The sequence below is a fragment of the Medicago sativa genome, chromosome 3 (assembly GCF_051527215.1).
Source record: "Medicago sativa cultivar Bolivia chromosome 3, Bolivia_mono, whole genome shotgun sequence".
Taxonomy (NCBI): Eukaryota; Viridiplantae; Streptophyta; class Magnoliopsida; order Fabales; family Fabaceae; genus Medicago; species Medicago sativa.
The window spans coordinates 15,885,598-15,901,363 of NC_140751.1; the positions used below are offsets into that span (position 1 = coordinate 15,885,598).

The following is a 15,766-nucleotide window of genomic DNA, read 5'->3' on the forward strand; positions in this document are numbered from 1 at the left end:
TAATATCTAAGCATCTTGACAACATATGGATCACATAAATAATTCATGTCATATCATAATATAACAATATCAAATGATAATAAACAACATCTTAAAACATCATATTCATCAATCATAAACAACTTCATATAACATCGTATTTAAACTTCGACAATAATTCACTAAGTATCTTTGTAAAAACATAATAAATTATCCACAACATATTTTCATGTCAAACCAAAGCTACTGGAAAGATATCACAAATATCAACAACTTTCATGTTTACAACAAAGATCAATTCAAAACAGAAACATATGAACAAAACGCAAAAACATGAAACAGAGAATGCTGTCACCGTACAATTTTGCTAAGACCTCCCTGTAGTATTTTCATCATAACTCACAGACCAAACATCATTTTCACGTCAAACCAAAGCCACAAGAAAGCTAACAAAATTATCTAAAACTTTCATGTTTACGCCTAAGACCAATTCTGTACCGATCAATACCAGTTTTTATTTTAAATTCGGAAAAGTTGTGCTGAAAGTCCATAAAAATTCACTGTGACCTACGTGCAGTAATTTGACCATAACTCAATTTCTATATATCGTTTTGACGTGAGACCAACGGCATTAGAAAGCTAACATCCATACCTACAACTTTCGTGTTTACACCTAAGACCAATTCGGCACCGATCAATTCCAGTTTTAATATCAAAATTCGGGCAGAATGCAGATTTTCTCCAAGTTTCACCTAATCTCATGGTTCTAACCTCAAAACTACTTCCAATAATCATCCTATGGATTATCTAAGGTATGTACACAATTTCTACAACAATTCAACAAGTTTTCATCATCTAATCATCAAATCTCTCTCAAAACCCTAATTCTCAAATTCTCACAAACTCTCCCCAACTTGTTAGATGTAATCTAATGATTTAACAACTTAATATTAATGCAAGATAGTCTCACCCTCACCTTAGATTAATTCCTGAATCAGCAGCAGCGTTCTTCTTTCCTAAGATATTCTCCTCTTCTCTTGACTTTTCTCTTCTCTTCTCTTCTTTCTTGTTCTTCTCTTTTCCAAAAAGCGGTTTAAGGTAAACTCTTTCCAACCTAAGCTTCTCTATTTATAATACTAAAATATTCTTCCCAAATCTATTTAGGCCCAACAACTTATTCTTCTTTCTATTCCAACCCTCAAATCCACTCACACTAATAATCCTCATATTCTAATAAATAATATTTCTCTACTAAATATAGTCTTCCACTAAATATATAATAATACACCATATAACAATAATAGCATATTTCATCAAAATATATATGTATATAATATTTTAACACCAAATAACAAATATACCTCTTCATTGAATAATAAATATATTTCTACACCAGATAACATATATATTTTCACACAAAATAACAAATATATTTCTACACTAAATAACATATATATTTCTACACAAAATAACAAATATATTTCTACACCAAATAATATATATATTTCTACACAAAATAACAAATATATCTCTTCATCAAATAACAAATATATTTCTACACAAAATAACCCCACAACTTAATATTTATTTTATTTTCGAATCTTATTTTATTAAACAATAAAATAAGTCAAAACGTCTCATAAATTTCTCTAAAATCATATAAATCACACTAATCATATAAATATATTCTAAAACTCATTTAAAATAATTAAATAAAAAGGAGGGCGTTACAACTCTCCCCAACTTAAAGGAATTTCGTCCTCGAAATTCAAGCACAATAGAAAATAAGTTTAGTCATTACTTCATCAAACAAAACACAAAAACAACATCAAGTTGGTCAGTTAAACATAAAAACATAACTACTAACTAGAAAACATGACGACACGACACAACGACTCATCTACTTGGCCGGACGGACCAACCTGCTCTGATACCAATTGTAACACCCCGTTTTCCCAACGTAAAAATTTCTTAAATAAAATCAGAGTTTTTCATCATAAAACGGAATGTCACATTTCTTAAAAAACGTAAATGGAATAATAATTTATCCTTCAAAAATATAACAACATAATCTTTAAAACTTCGCAGCGGAATAGTTTGACAACTTAAATAATCTTTGGCACAAGGGCCTCAATATAAATTTTCATAAAACTTAGTTCAACATCAATTCTTGAAAGATTCATAAAGTAATACGTAAGGAACAGAAGGTAAAGACATAATCCCATCCCGTTACGTATCAGAGCACCTAAGACACACTTGTGAGGAGTCCACTCACGACCGCAACTAATCCTGGTTACCTGCAAGTTACCCATACGAAGAGCAACATTTCCAAGCAGAGGGGTGAGATTTCTCAAACAATAATATTAAACATATAAATCATATAAAGTACATTCAACAACTTAAACATCTTATAATTCATTAATCATATCTAACAACTTAAACTTCCTTAACTAGTATCATTAATCTTCCTACATTAGTCATAAACTATCATAACACTAATCATAAACATCTTCATATATCATCAATTACTAATCTTAAACATCATTATATGACATCAAATAATAGTCACCAACAATCATCACATAGCATCAATATCAATCATAAGCATCAACATGTAATTCACATAAGTATCATTATCAAAACATAGCATTACCGAAAATAACTTCATAATCAAATTCGTAATCAATCCCATATATCCACATAATTATAAACATCAACTTATAGCATCCTAAGTACAAACACAACGTTATCATGTATCGTCATAAATATATTCATAAAACATCACATATCATCATATCATAATTCACGTAACATCTTATCATAAATCATATAACATCATAATCCATCATCAACATAAACATCATAATCATTCATCTTCATTCATCATAGCACTTCATTAATAACTTATCAACGTGACGTCTTGACATCTAAACAACTCGACAACTTCACAACTTGACAACTCGACAACTTCACAACTTGACAACTCGACAACTTCACATCTTAAATCATCTTAAAACTTCTTGATATGCAAATGCATGTGGTACCAATCAACAACATAAATGAGCGTAATTAGGCTCTTCAACATGTGAGCATAAAGCTGCCGGGCTTAAAGCCCCCAACGTAGTTTGAGCACAAAGGCTGCCGGGCCTAAAGCCCCCAACTTTAATGAGCACAAGGCTGCCGGGCCTAAAGCCCCCAACTTTAATGAGCACAAGGCTGCCGGGCCTCAAGCCCCCAACTTTAATGAGTATGCAATGGACTCAATCTTCCTACAACTTGACAACTTAAACAACATCATGAACATCTATGACATCCTAACATCTTGACATCTTGACAACATAACATCTTAACAACTTGATGACTTCATAACGACTCGACGACTTAACAACTTTTATCATCTTAACGTCTTAACATCTTAATATCTAAGCATCTTGACAACATATGGATCACATAAATAATTCATGTCATATCATAATATAACAATATCAAATGATAATAAACAACATCTTAAAACATCATATTCATCAATCATAAACAACTTCATATAACATCGTATTTAAACTTCGACAATAATTCACTAAGTATCTTTGTAAAAACATAATAAATTATCCACAACATATTTTCATGTCAAACCAAAGCTACTGGAAAGATATCACAAATATCAACAACTTTCATGTTTACAACAAAGATCAATTCAAAACAGAAACATATGAACAAAACGCAAAAACATGAAACAGAGAATGCTGTCACCGTACAATTTTGCTAAGACCTCCCTGTAGTATTTTCATCATAACTCACAGACCAAACATCATTTTCACGTCAAACCAAAGCCACAAGAAAGCTAACAAAATTATCTAAAACTTTCATGTTTACGCCTAAGACCAATTCTGTACCGATCAATACCAGTTTTTATTTTAAATTCGGAAAAGTTGTGCTGAAAGTCCATAAAAATTCACTGTGACCTACGTGCAGTAATTTGACCATAACTCAATTTCTATATATCGTTTTGACGTGAGACCAACGGCATTAGAAAGCTAACATCCATACCTACAACTTTCGTGTTTACACCTAAGACCAATTCGGCACCGATCAATTCCAGTTTTAATATCAAAATTCGGGCAGAATGCAGATTTTCTCCAAGTTTCACCTAATCTCATGGTTCTAACCTCAAAACTACTTCCAATAATCATCCTATGGATTATCTAAGGTATGTACACAATTTCTACAACAATTCAACAAGTTTTCATCATCTAATCATCAAATCTCTCTCAAAACCCTAATTCTCAAATTCTCACAAACTCTCCCCAACTTGTTAGATGTAATCTAATGATTTAACAACTTAATATTAATGCAAGATAGTCTCACCCTCACCTTAGATTAATTCCTGAATCAGCAGCAGCGTTCTTCTTTCCTAAGATATTCTCCTCTTCTCTTGACTTTTCTCTTCTCTTCTCTTCTTTCTTGTTCTTCTCTTTTCCAAAAAGCGGTTTAAGGTAAACTCTTTCCAACCTAAGCTTCTCTATTTATAATACTAAAATATTCTTCCCAAATCTATTTAGGCCCAACAACTTATTCTTCTTTCTATTCCAACCCTCAAATCCACTCACACTAATAATCCTCATATTCTAATAAATAATATTTCTCTACTAAATATAGTCTTCCACTAAATATATAATAATACACCATATAACAATAATAGCATATTTCATCAAAATATATATGTATATAATATTTTAACACCAAATAACAAATATACCTCTTCATTGAATAATAAATATATTTCTACACCAGATAACATATATATTTTCACACAAAATAACAAATATATTTCTACACTAAATAACATATATATTTCTACACAAAATAACAAATATATTTCTACACCAAATAATATATATATTTCTACACAAAATAACAAATATATCTCTTCATCAAATAACAAATATATTTCTACACAAAATAACCCCACAACTTAATATTTATTTTATTTTCGAATCTTATTTTATTAAACAATAAAATAAGTCAAAACGTCTCATAAATTTCTCTAAAATCATATAAATCACACTAATCATATAAATATATTCTAAAACTCATTTAAAATAATTAAATAAAAAGGAGGGCGTTACAGTGATGATCTAAGGTTATGGATGTTGAAGAATCAAGGCCAAGAGCTAGGATGGGAGATTGCTTGAGCTAGAGGCTTGGAGCTATCACAATAACTTGTCTAGGTGAGTTCTATAGGTAGAATAACCCACCTTTGGGGTTGGATATTCATGTTTGTGCTAGTTTAGCTTTTATGACATTTTATTGAACCTAAAGCCATGACTTGTGATCACATGATAAATTGCCATGGAACATGATTTTATATATGTTTTGGTAAGCTATTTTGAGTACATAAACTTGTTAACAATGTTTGGAATGAGTTGGTGCATTTAGGGGATCAAAAATGGGAGTTTTGGGTCGAAAATGCCACGAACCCGCAGCCGAAACACGCAGGTTCGCAGCGCTGCGCCTGACCAAGGGCGCTAGGCGCCCAAAGTCAGAGAGGCCAGCGCTAGGCGCCCACTCTCTGGCGCCAGGCGCCCCTGACAGGGCAACTTTTGAGTTGTTTTGTGCTCGGGTGCTTGGGGCCAGTCGTGTGGGGGTCCGATGCGATCGTGTTGACGTATATTTTTACTGTTTTCACTTATTTTACAACTGGAACCATCTTGACTTGGTTAAATCTTTGAATTTCTAAATGGTTTGTTACTTGGGCTATGGCATTTTGGGTCCTCGGAATTAATAGAAAAATGTGCCAATCATCCATAGAACTTGAACCGATAATCATGGCAATTTAACATGGGTCACAAAGATGACTCAAGAGAGTTTAAGTATGACGGGATAGCAATGAACTAAGGAAGGGAATGTATGTAGAGCCTCGGCTTAGCTAGTCGAGAACTAGAATATAGCAAGAATCCCTAGAATGATAAGACGCGAAGTGTAATCTTTTCGCACAAGAGCTAGTATGGTTTAGTAAGTACGTAAGCCGTAGTTTGACTAGTTAGTCTCTCCACCATGATTAGGTATGAATATGAACAAGTAAGAGTTTACCACTAATCGGTTCGATTAAGGTTCCGAGGTAAATACTCAAGTATGTATATGTTTAACTTATATGCACGACAAGACCATGATTAATATGTGTAGGTGACATGTCTCTTGCTATCCACATCAGGGGGATACAAGGGGTTCTCATAATGAGAACGATTTAAGCCGTAAGGGACCCGCATGTCACTGAGTAAACAAGACGTAGGTGCTCGTGTCTCTTGTTATCCACGCCAGGGGGATACGGGAGGTTCTCGACCTAAGGGGAACGGTTTAAGCCGCAAGGGACCCGTACGACACCGAGGGAGTCCGATGTACGTACATCGGTCATGTATGGGATTGATTTCGGGGTTACTCCACCCGGGACTATCCGTAAAATGAATCAAGATAATATGTTTGTTCAACGCTAACCTAATGAATGAACTTAGATACGATTATGTTTATTCTGATTATGTTTATGTTATGTTTATGCTCATGATCGAGCCTATGTATGATTATGTTTAAGAGCAAGAACAGGAGCATGAAATGCTATTAGACGAGAGCAAGATATGTATAGAACTAGTAAAGGATATGATACCGACGACGTTCTTAGGATTTCCCCTAATCGTCCGGTTTAGAATCGTGTCATGATTATTTTATGTTTAGGCCTCGATACTTAGCGTGTATTGGCAATGCGGTTCTAGGATTCCTTGACCGCCATGACACGTATGATAGTAAGCCTATAACAAGTAAGATGAATCTATGACGGCTCTAGTATGCACAACCGTCTAAGTATGCAAGTCCCCACACACGTATAATCAACCGTTAGGTTGTAATGTAGACACGTGGTGACCGTAGGTTTCCCCTTGAGGTTGCCTATAGCCTAGGATTTAGGGGAACTCACTGAGACATTATGTCTCATCCCAATCCTTATTTGTTTCAGATAAGCAGGATGATTATGCATGTTCGGAGCCGGATGGATATTACTTCAAAGGTTCGTTCGTAAAGCTGCAGGACATTATGAACATCAAGGATGTATTTTTATGTATGGATGAGTTGTGTTGTATTATAATTTATACGAACGTAACTTGATGTAAATATTATTCATTCGAAGTTTTTAATTGTTGTATATTTTAATGTATCCAGTACTAAAATTAACGCACGTGCTAGACTTTCTAGATACGTCTGGTATGGGTGTTACAGGGTTAGTTTCAATTTTTTTATAGATTCTCATGAATAAAATGATAGAAATATGTATTTATATGTTCCTTACAAGTTTGTTAAATGCTACTCCTGACTATAAAATGTTGGTTTAATTAATGATTTGGTCCCTTAAGTTATTTGTTTGTTGGTTACATTTTGGTCCCATAAGTTATTAAAGTTACAATTTGGTCCCTTAAGTTAGTATATGTTAGCCAAATAAATCCTCACCGTCAATCTTATGCCAAAACATTAAATAGGCTCATGTGAACGGTGACGTGACAACTTGCAATGTGTATCCATCTTAGACATTGGCTTGACGGTTTTGACGGTAGAGATTTATTTGGTTGACGGAAGATGACTTAAAGGGACCAAATTGTAACGTTAATAACTTATGGGACTAAAATGTAACCAACAAATAACTTAAGGGACCACATCATTAATTAAGCCTAAAATGTTTTAGGGAATTGAAAATATTCCTAAAGAAAAGGATGAGAATAAAGTTCCCATAAGATGAAAATAAGTTTATACATAACTACCTATTAACCTCCCTACTATAAAGGTTCATGCAAATATCATAATATTAATCAAACAATGATTTTAAAAATACCTAGGAATAAAACTTCCATTCGTATAATATTCCTTGAAATATTAATGATATTCCTTGAAATATTAATATTTTTGAAAGACATTCATAAATATTTTTGTATGATTACCCAATATTACGTGATCCATAGAAGTGTATGGTCTTTAACTAGTTAATATATAGCTGTTACACACATGATAATTTCCTCAACACAATTTTTTTATTAAAAAAATTAAAGACAGCAATACATGCAGAAAGATTGATATCAATCACAATGATGTAAGGTGTTTTACAAAAAAAGTTAAAGAATACTATGTTTGTTAGTGCTAATTTGGGTGAACTAATTTAGTTTCTTTAAAAAAAAGGTTAATTTAGTGTTAAAACCGAATGAAAATGAGATTGATACATAAATTCTTATTGTTAATACACCTTGTTTAAGGGACAGGCATACCTCACGATAATTACAGGCATTCATGAAAAGGTATTGGATTTTCCGTAAACGTCCGGGAGGTTAGCAAACAGAAGAAGCTGATTTAGAAAACTTGGCTGTTAAGACAGGACAAGCTCTTGCAGTTACTTTGTTCTTCAGCTGCAATCTCTCCTTGCCACTGATGATGAATTGGTTGGGAGTGTCTCACCAGCAGAATCAGCATCCACCAATCTGAAGAGAACACAGTCCACATGGGTCAGACGACTTTTGTAGAGTGGCACAAGTTGGCTTACTTCTTAAGCATCTCGTAATTAATACCGAATATAACATAGCCAGTTCAAAGTATCAATAAGAAAAACAGATGATTTATGTTAAAATATGACAAATAATCATGTGACAGAGGAAAGGTGATTATTAAGGAATTGTTTTATAAGCCTCTCGCATTGGACCCTCAGATTTAACAGATCTTAACTCCGTATTGCACAAAATCTATCGAGAGTTATGACCCGATCTCTGTTTTTTTTGGATCAGAACGTAACTCCCAATTGGATTATTTTAGAGGTTGAGCAATCTAGGGGGCTTATAGAGCAAAATCACCATTAATAAGTAGAAAGTAACATTAATTTTAAAGGTAGAGCCTCCTTCTCGAAACAAAAGTATGCCTCAAATCTCTTGGCATACAATTGGTCTATAAAAATAAGAATATAAAAAAGGGAAATAAAATTAAGAAGAATAACGAAGAGATTTGATGCAATGGTTTGGTTAATAATATGTTCGTACCTTTTTCCCTCAAAATAAAAATTATGTTCGTACCTTCCGAACCAATCCATAGAGTTTCGAGAGATTTGAAGTGACTAATTGTATGCCAAGAGATTTGAGGCTTATAGACCAAAAGTGGGACCCATAACATCTCATTTCTGCTCAATCCAGTCAATCTCCACATTCGGGATGTGACTAATTGTATGCCAACGCTCTCCTCCCTCCTTTTCATACTTCTCCTTTATTATTGGACAATTAATAATCAACAATTCAGAAAGGGAGTTGGGTAGAGCCTCCTTCTCTGGCAAGCGCTCAAGAACACGGCAGTTGATAATCCATAGAGTTTCGAGAGATTTGAGGTGGAGAAAACCCTTGTTGTTCATTATTCTTAGCTTTGAACAATTATTCAAATTAAGAAACATTATAGTTGGTGGCAGCAGATTCTCCTCTGGGAACGAATCCACGTTTTCAAACTCATCACTAACTTCGAAGAATTTCAAGGAATTGAGTTGGAACAAACCCCACTCCTCTCTTGAACCAATCAGTTTTGGGCAATTGTATATTTCCAGGTTCCACAAGTTGGAAGGCAAACCACCCATTGGAAACGATTCCAGCTCTGGACAATCGGTCAATTTGAGATAATGAAGTTTGGTGAACAAGTGTAGTGATAAAGGCAAGGAGGAGGAGCCCCATCCTTTTATTGAAAGTCTCTGAAGAGAATTATAGCAATGTAAATCCAAAGAACGACATTTCACAGAGCAACTCCAATCCAACTCCAACGCTTCAAGAAAGAGAAAATTGATTAAATTTTGGTCCACAGAGAACTCGGTGTACCGATGTTGCCGAAGGAGTAACTTTTTCAGGCTCGTCGGCAATTCATTTACCAAAATTATATCACATCTCTGTATAACTAACTCTATGATATTATCACACTTGGGAATTGAAGCCTCCAACTTGTTGCAATAACTGATCTCCAATTTTTGTAAAGAACGAAGGTGTTGAGGCAGAGCCCTTTTCAATTCAGGACAAAAGGATATAGAAATCTCTTTAAGCAAAGGAAACTCTCCGAGGCATAACAATTCCTCCAACTTGTTGCAATCACTAATCTTCAGTTTTTGTAAAGAAGGAAGGTGTTGTGGCAAGGTGCTTTTCAATTTGGGACATTTTATTATAGAAAGCTCTTTAAGCAAAGGAAACCCTTCAAGACATGACCATTCCTCCCAATCCAACATCGAATCAAAATGCAGAATTTCAAGGGATCTGAATGGAACAATTGTTGAATTATTGCCATGAAACTCTTCATCAATGATCTTTATTCCTTCACAGTCATAAATGGAAAGTTTCTTGAGAGAAGGGAGTTGTCCAAGTGGTGGCAAACAGGAACATCTACAACCCTTCAGTTTAAGAGATACTAAGTTGGGTAAATGACAACCCGTTAGCCAATTTGGAAATCTACTACCTTTGTAGTGTGTGATGTTGAGCTTCTTCAAGTTGCTATTTGGTTGAAGAGCCTCAAAGACATCCAGTTCTCTTCCATTGTTGTTGAATTTGTCACCATAATTCATATATACTTCTTCTACATGTTTCATATCTTTCAAATTTGCTCCTGCGGCATCTTCAGGATTAATGACATGTTCCAATCCTGAAATACAAAGTTTCCCTTGAAGACGATTGAGATTACCCAACTCCTGAATATTAGACCCATTCTCCTCTCCCACAACAAAATCACTCAGCGTTTGAAGATGGTTTAACATGCCCATCTGCTTTGGCATTGTCTTTATTTTACAGCCTTCAAGATTAAGATGGTGTAAACTCACAAGTTTGTAAAATTTTGAAGGGAGTTTAGTTAAATCATAACAATGTTCCAGTATCAGTGTCTCTAATTTGTACAGCTTACAAATTGAGTCAGGCAACCTTTCAAATAATGATTCAGTCAGGTTTAGATATCGCAAAAGCTTTAGATTTCCTATCTCACCTGATAGCTCTCTGAGTTTACAACCACATAACGACAACATCCGCAAATATTTTAGTTTTGAAAATAGATCACGTTGCAAATTGTTGCTTATCACGAAGCATTTGTCATCATAGCCTCGTGGTACTGCCAACAAGCTGCGTAATCCCTTGATCTTAGAAATGCGATTCAATATTCCCGCACCATCTTTCAAATCAAGAGAGCAGCAAACGTGTCGTGTTCTTTCAGATTTATCTTGCACGCTATCACCCTCAATTTGTAAGCAAAACTCTTGGGACTCTGATTTTGCCAAATCATTGACAAGATCATGCATGACTATACTCTTATGATAATATAGTGATTGTTGGAAAAATGAAATGGACTCTAGATCATCCAAGAATTCAATACCCAACTCTTCTTCACTTTTGTCTCTTCCGCAACATTTCAGCAAACCTTCTGCCATCCAAAGCTTGATCAATTCATCCCTGTCAAACTCAAAACCCTTGGGAAATATAGAGCAGTAGGCAAAACAACGCTTTAGATTGGAAGGGAGATTATGGTAACTCAATCTCAATACTGAGTTAATTTCATCACCACCCTTCGATACATGCCACATATCGGTCTTCAATATCTTAAACCATTCAGCTTCAGAAAATTTTCTTTGCAAGAGATTCCCCAATATTTTCACAGCTAGAGGCAACCCTCCACATTTCTCTACAATCTTCTTGCCAATTGGTTCAAGATTTGGATATTCAAACACATTTTTTCCTCGAAAAGCATGTTTCACAAATATACTCCAACAATCTTTCTCCTCCAATTGTTCTAAAAGAAGTTGATGGTCAGATTTCATGACAAATGCAACATGTTTGTCACGTGTTGTCACAATAATCTTACTTCCTAAAAGTCCAGTGTTAAAAGGAAGTAGTAATTGCTCCAAACATTCCTCATTCCCATTCCACACATCATCTAGAACAAGCAGAAATTTCTTTCCGGTTAGTGTCTTTTGTAGTTGACAAATGAGTGGATCCAAGTCTTCACCGTCTGCAGGAGAATGGAATGACCTGAGAATTGTTTTCGTGAGTCCAACAACATCAAAAGATTTTGAGACATGGACCCAAGCTTTAAGTTCAAAATGCTTCTCCATCCTCTGGTCATTGTAGACAAGTTGAGCAAGGGTGGTCTTCCCCATCCCTCCCAAACCCACTATGCTGATTGTTGATATTTGCTTGCCATTGTCCTTGTTGCATGACAGCAAATAGTTGATTATTTCTTCTTTCTCACCCTCTCTACCATATATGCAAGATTCATCCACCAATGATGCAGTTGGAAATCTTTTTGAGGATTGCAGGCTAACTGCACTGCACCTTCATTACTAGTGCAACTTCTTTGTGTCAATCCCAACACATCCTTTTGCTCTGCAAGAAATTTTAGCTCATCTAGCAAATCTTTGATCCTAGATTCAAACCGATTGGTGAAGGCTGAAAGGAAGTGTTGAACCTTGCTCTTTCGTTGTACATATGTATCAAACTCATCCGACAATTGATCTACTTCATATACCACATGTTTTAGACGATCAAGCCAATTCTTCACATTTTGGTTATGGTACTTCTTTGTCTCTGCATCATCCAACAACTGATTGATAGAATTCAGTGTGATTTCAAGTTTGTTAATCAACTTTTTATTGAAGAGGTCTTTGAAATCTCTTGAGGTTAAGCTTTGAAGAGTGACTTGAAAGAATGACGAAAGAAATGCTCCACCAATCAGCTCTGCCATGATATTGTAGTCAAATCCTAAGAGGCTCACTGCAAAAATATAATCTGTTATCTTCTGTTAAGCAAAATGGAACATGAACTATCTTTCTAAACATAGTTGGAATATCAATGCAAACACTTAAAACATACATTTTACATGAAGTGTAGAGTTCTAGTAAATTAAATAAAAATAATGGATTGTTTAATTAATGACACATTATGCCGTTATAATAACAACTATATTTGCATATACTATCTTCGTTGCAAGCAACTAAATCATTTGTGACTTTTATATTTCTTTATCACTGTTGTTTTTAGAAATCAAAATATTTATTAGAGTTTGAGTGATTTCTCTGTTTGCTTATACGCTATAATTCTTGCATAAACACAGTCCAGTTGAACTTCATATGCTAAAATTATTAATTCAGGACATTTAATTAGGTTTTTGAATTTTTCTAATATACTTTGTACTCTTGGTTCATTGTATCTAATAAACACAATGTCCAACCAAGTGATTGGACTAAAATAGATAACGGGCATTAATTAAAGAAGAGCTTTCGGGAGTATATGTGTTCATTTATGGTTGAAACAATCTTTTATCTAATTAAAAACAAAAAAACAAAAATTAAAACTTCAATAATAATTGATTAATAACGTAAAACTATTTTTGCTTGTTAAAAAAAATAACGTGTATCAAAAAAAGAAAAAGTTACATGTATCAATTGTGTCTTTTAATTATTTACAGAAAATTGCGTGTAAATAATAAAGTTACATCCTTCATTGAAAAAAGGTACATACCAAAGATAATATTAAGTTGACTAAAGAGACAATTTGTCACCTTTAGATTGTCACATTTTGAATGAATGAGAATATGTAAGAGTTGATTTTTTTTTTAAATAATTTTTTTACGCATAAAGTTTATAATGAATGAGAATATGTAAGAGTTGATTTTTTAAAGTGTAATTTAATAACAAATTAGAAGGTTAGTATTGTAAATTTGTTGGTAATTTGTTTTCTAAAGTCTAAAAAAGTATAAGGGCTAATAGTTTAAAGTAGAATGTTAGTATCGTAAATTTGTTGGTAATTTGTTTTCTAAAGTGTAATTAATAACATTTTGTTGGTAAACTTCCAATATAAATTATTTCTGATTGACAAAGGCTTTTTTTCTCTCCTAGGGTTTCTAGCGCCTAGGGTTTCAGCTGCACCCATTCTTGGACTGCCGTTGCATCTGGGCCGAATCTTGCTTAGTGAGAGGCTGTTGTTCATCTGATCCATGATCTAGATGCTTCTCTTCGTCCCTTTAAATATGATTCCTCATGTGTAGTGTGCTCTATCCCTCACAAACCCTAACCCCAGTTTTGCTGCTATATGCGTTTTTACCTTTTTATTTTCGCCTTTGTCTGTTTCATGTGCTTTTCCATCCCTGTCATCCTTTTCCTTTCTGTTTCCATGGATCCCACGCAACTTAACATCGATGGCCTCACTTTGGATGATGAGGGTTTAACCCTTAACCTAACCGTTGAAACTGAAACCTCTCCCATCCTTGATTCTTGTTTGATCGGCCGTGTTTTGGCTGATTGAGAAATCAAAGCAGCTTATTTCAGTGAACGCATGTCCCGTGCTTGGAAACCTAGAAAACGTGTAACCATTATTAAGTCTGATGCTGATCGATTTTTGTTTCAGTTCCACCACAAACTAGATGTTGCTCGCATCCTTGATGATGGTCCCTAGCTATATGATAATTTTCATATAGTCATGGAACACATTGCTCCAGGTGTTGTTCCGATCACTCTCCCTTTGAATTATATGGACATATGGGTACAGGTTCATGGTCTGCCTTTTGGTTTCATTCAACCAAAGGTAGCTCAAGGCATCATCAGTTTTCTTGGTGTCCTCCAAACCTATGATGGCCTTAACACCATTCACAGTTCTTACATGTGACTTAAAGTGTGGATAGATGTCACTGCACCATTGAAAAAAGAGTGGAAAGTTCGTGCTAACAATGGCTCTTATGTTACTGTTCTTTATAAATATGAGAAACTGAGTGTTTTTTGTTACAGGTGTGGCATTCTCGGACATTCGGACAAGGTGTGTCCTGACTTGTTCGAATTGGACTCAGATGATGGTGTGTGCAACTGGGGGATTGAACTTAAGCCTGTCACGACACGTAGAGGGTAGGCTTCCACCAACAAGTGGTTGCAGGACCCCATACCTGATGTTATGCCAAACCAAAATAATTTTCAAGCTGGTTCTTCCGCTGGCTGAACCACTACTGATGCTTATGTTGTGAATTTGAATAATTTTAATGACCGTATGCTTGTTGTAGACAATGCTATTAAACATGATGTCCTTGCTGCTCAAACTGATATGCAAGCAAAACACGACACAAGTGGTGTTGGCTGTCAGATTCAGCTCCTTCCTTCCTCATCCACAAGAACTTCGGCCTCAAACTTGCACCAGGGTCGTTCTATTGTGCTTGGCCTGCCTGCGGCTTCTTTCACTTTTGCTGGTGCTAAACATCCTCCAAGCAAAGGTGATGTTATTCTTGATGATGCTAGTTCGGAGTTGAAGAAGAGAAAGCGTGTGCTTGCCCTTCAGAATGGGGAGTCCTCCTTTGCTGCTGTTGGGGTTGTGGGAAATGATGTAATAGGAACAAATATTAGTGCTCAGGGGGATTCTGAAATGAATGTAATTTCTAATCCTTTGTATGATGAACAAAATATAATGGCGGGTCCTGATGATCAGGCCTGCCCAGGAAAATGTGTTTAGTAGCGTGGAATTGTCGGGGTGTGGGTAGCCCTAATACAATTCCCAACTTAAAGTACCTAATCCAGCTCTTCAATCCGGATCTTTTATTCTTAAGTGAGACACTAGCTCACCGAAATAAAATTGAAGAACTTCATTTTTTGCTTGGTTATGATTATTGTCTTCATGTAGACCGCACCGGTAGAGGCGGGGGTCTTGCTTTATTTTGGCGCAATTCCTTAAACTGTCAGCTTGTTGATTTTTCTAATAATCATATCACTGTTGAGATTATGGATTCTGTTCTT

At 34.9% G+C, this 15,766-nt stretch overlaps 2 protein-coding genes, 1 long non-coding RNA gene and 1 pseudogene across 7 annotated transcripts in view; 1 reads left to right on the plus strand and 3 right to left on the minus strand.

Moving 5' to 3' along the window:
- LOC146936091 (putative disease resistance RPP13-like protein 1) overlaps positions 1-15,766 on the minus strand; it is a 106,616-nt gene that overhangs the window by 29,470 nt on the left and 61,380 nt on the right. The window lies entirely within an intron of this gene.
- The window catches only part of LOC146936088 (putative disease resistance RPP13-like protein 1), an 88,870-nt gene that overhangs the window by 29,470 nt on the left and 43,634 nt on the right, over positions 1-15,766 (minus strand). The gene's annotated exons all lie outside the window — the stretch shown is intronic.
- LOC146936090 (putative disease resistance RPP13-like protein 1) overlaps positions 1-15,766 on the minus strand; it is a 78,394-nt pseudogene that overhangs the window by 29,470 nt on the left and 33,158 nt on the right. The window contains exon 3 of the transcript XR_015030451.1: positions 8,277-12,767. The product of XR_015030451.1 is annotated as a putative disease resistance RPP13-like protein 1 (transcript). The remainder of the gene's footprint in view (positions 1-8,276; positions 12,768-15,766) is intronic.
- On the plus strand, positions 5,107-7,174 carry LOC146936093 (uncharacterized). Its single transcript, XR_015030453.1, has 2 exons — positions 5,107-5,207; positions 6,983-7,174. It is a non-coding gene; the product is annotated as an uncharacterized LOC146936093 (long non-coding RNA).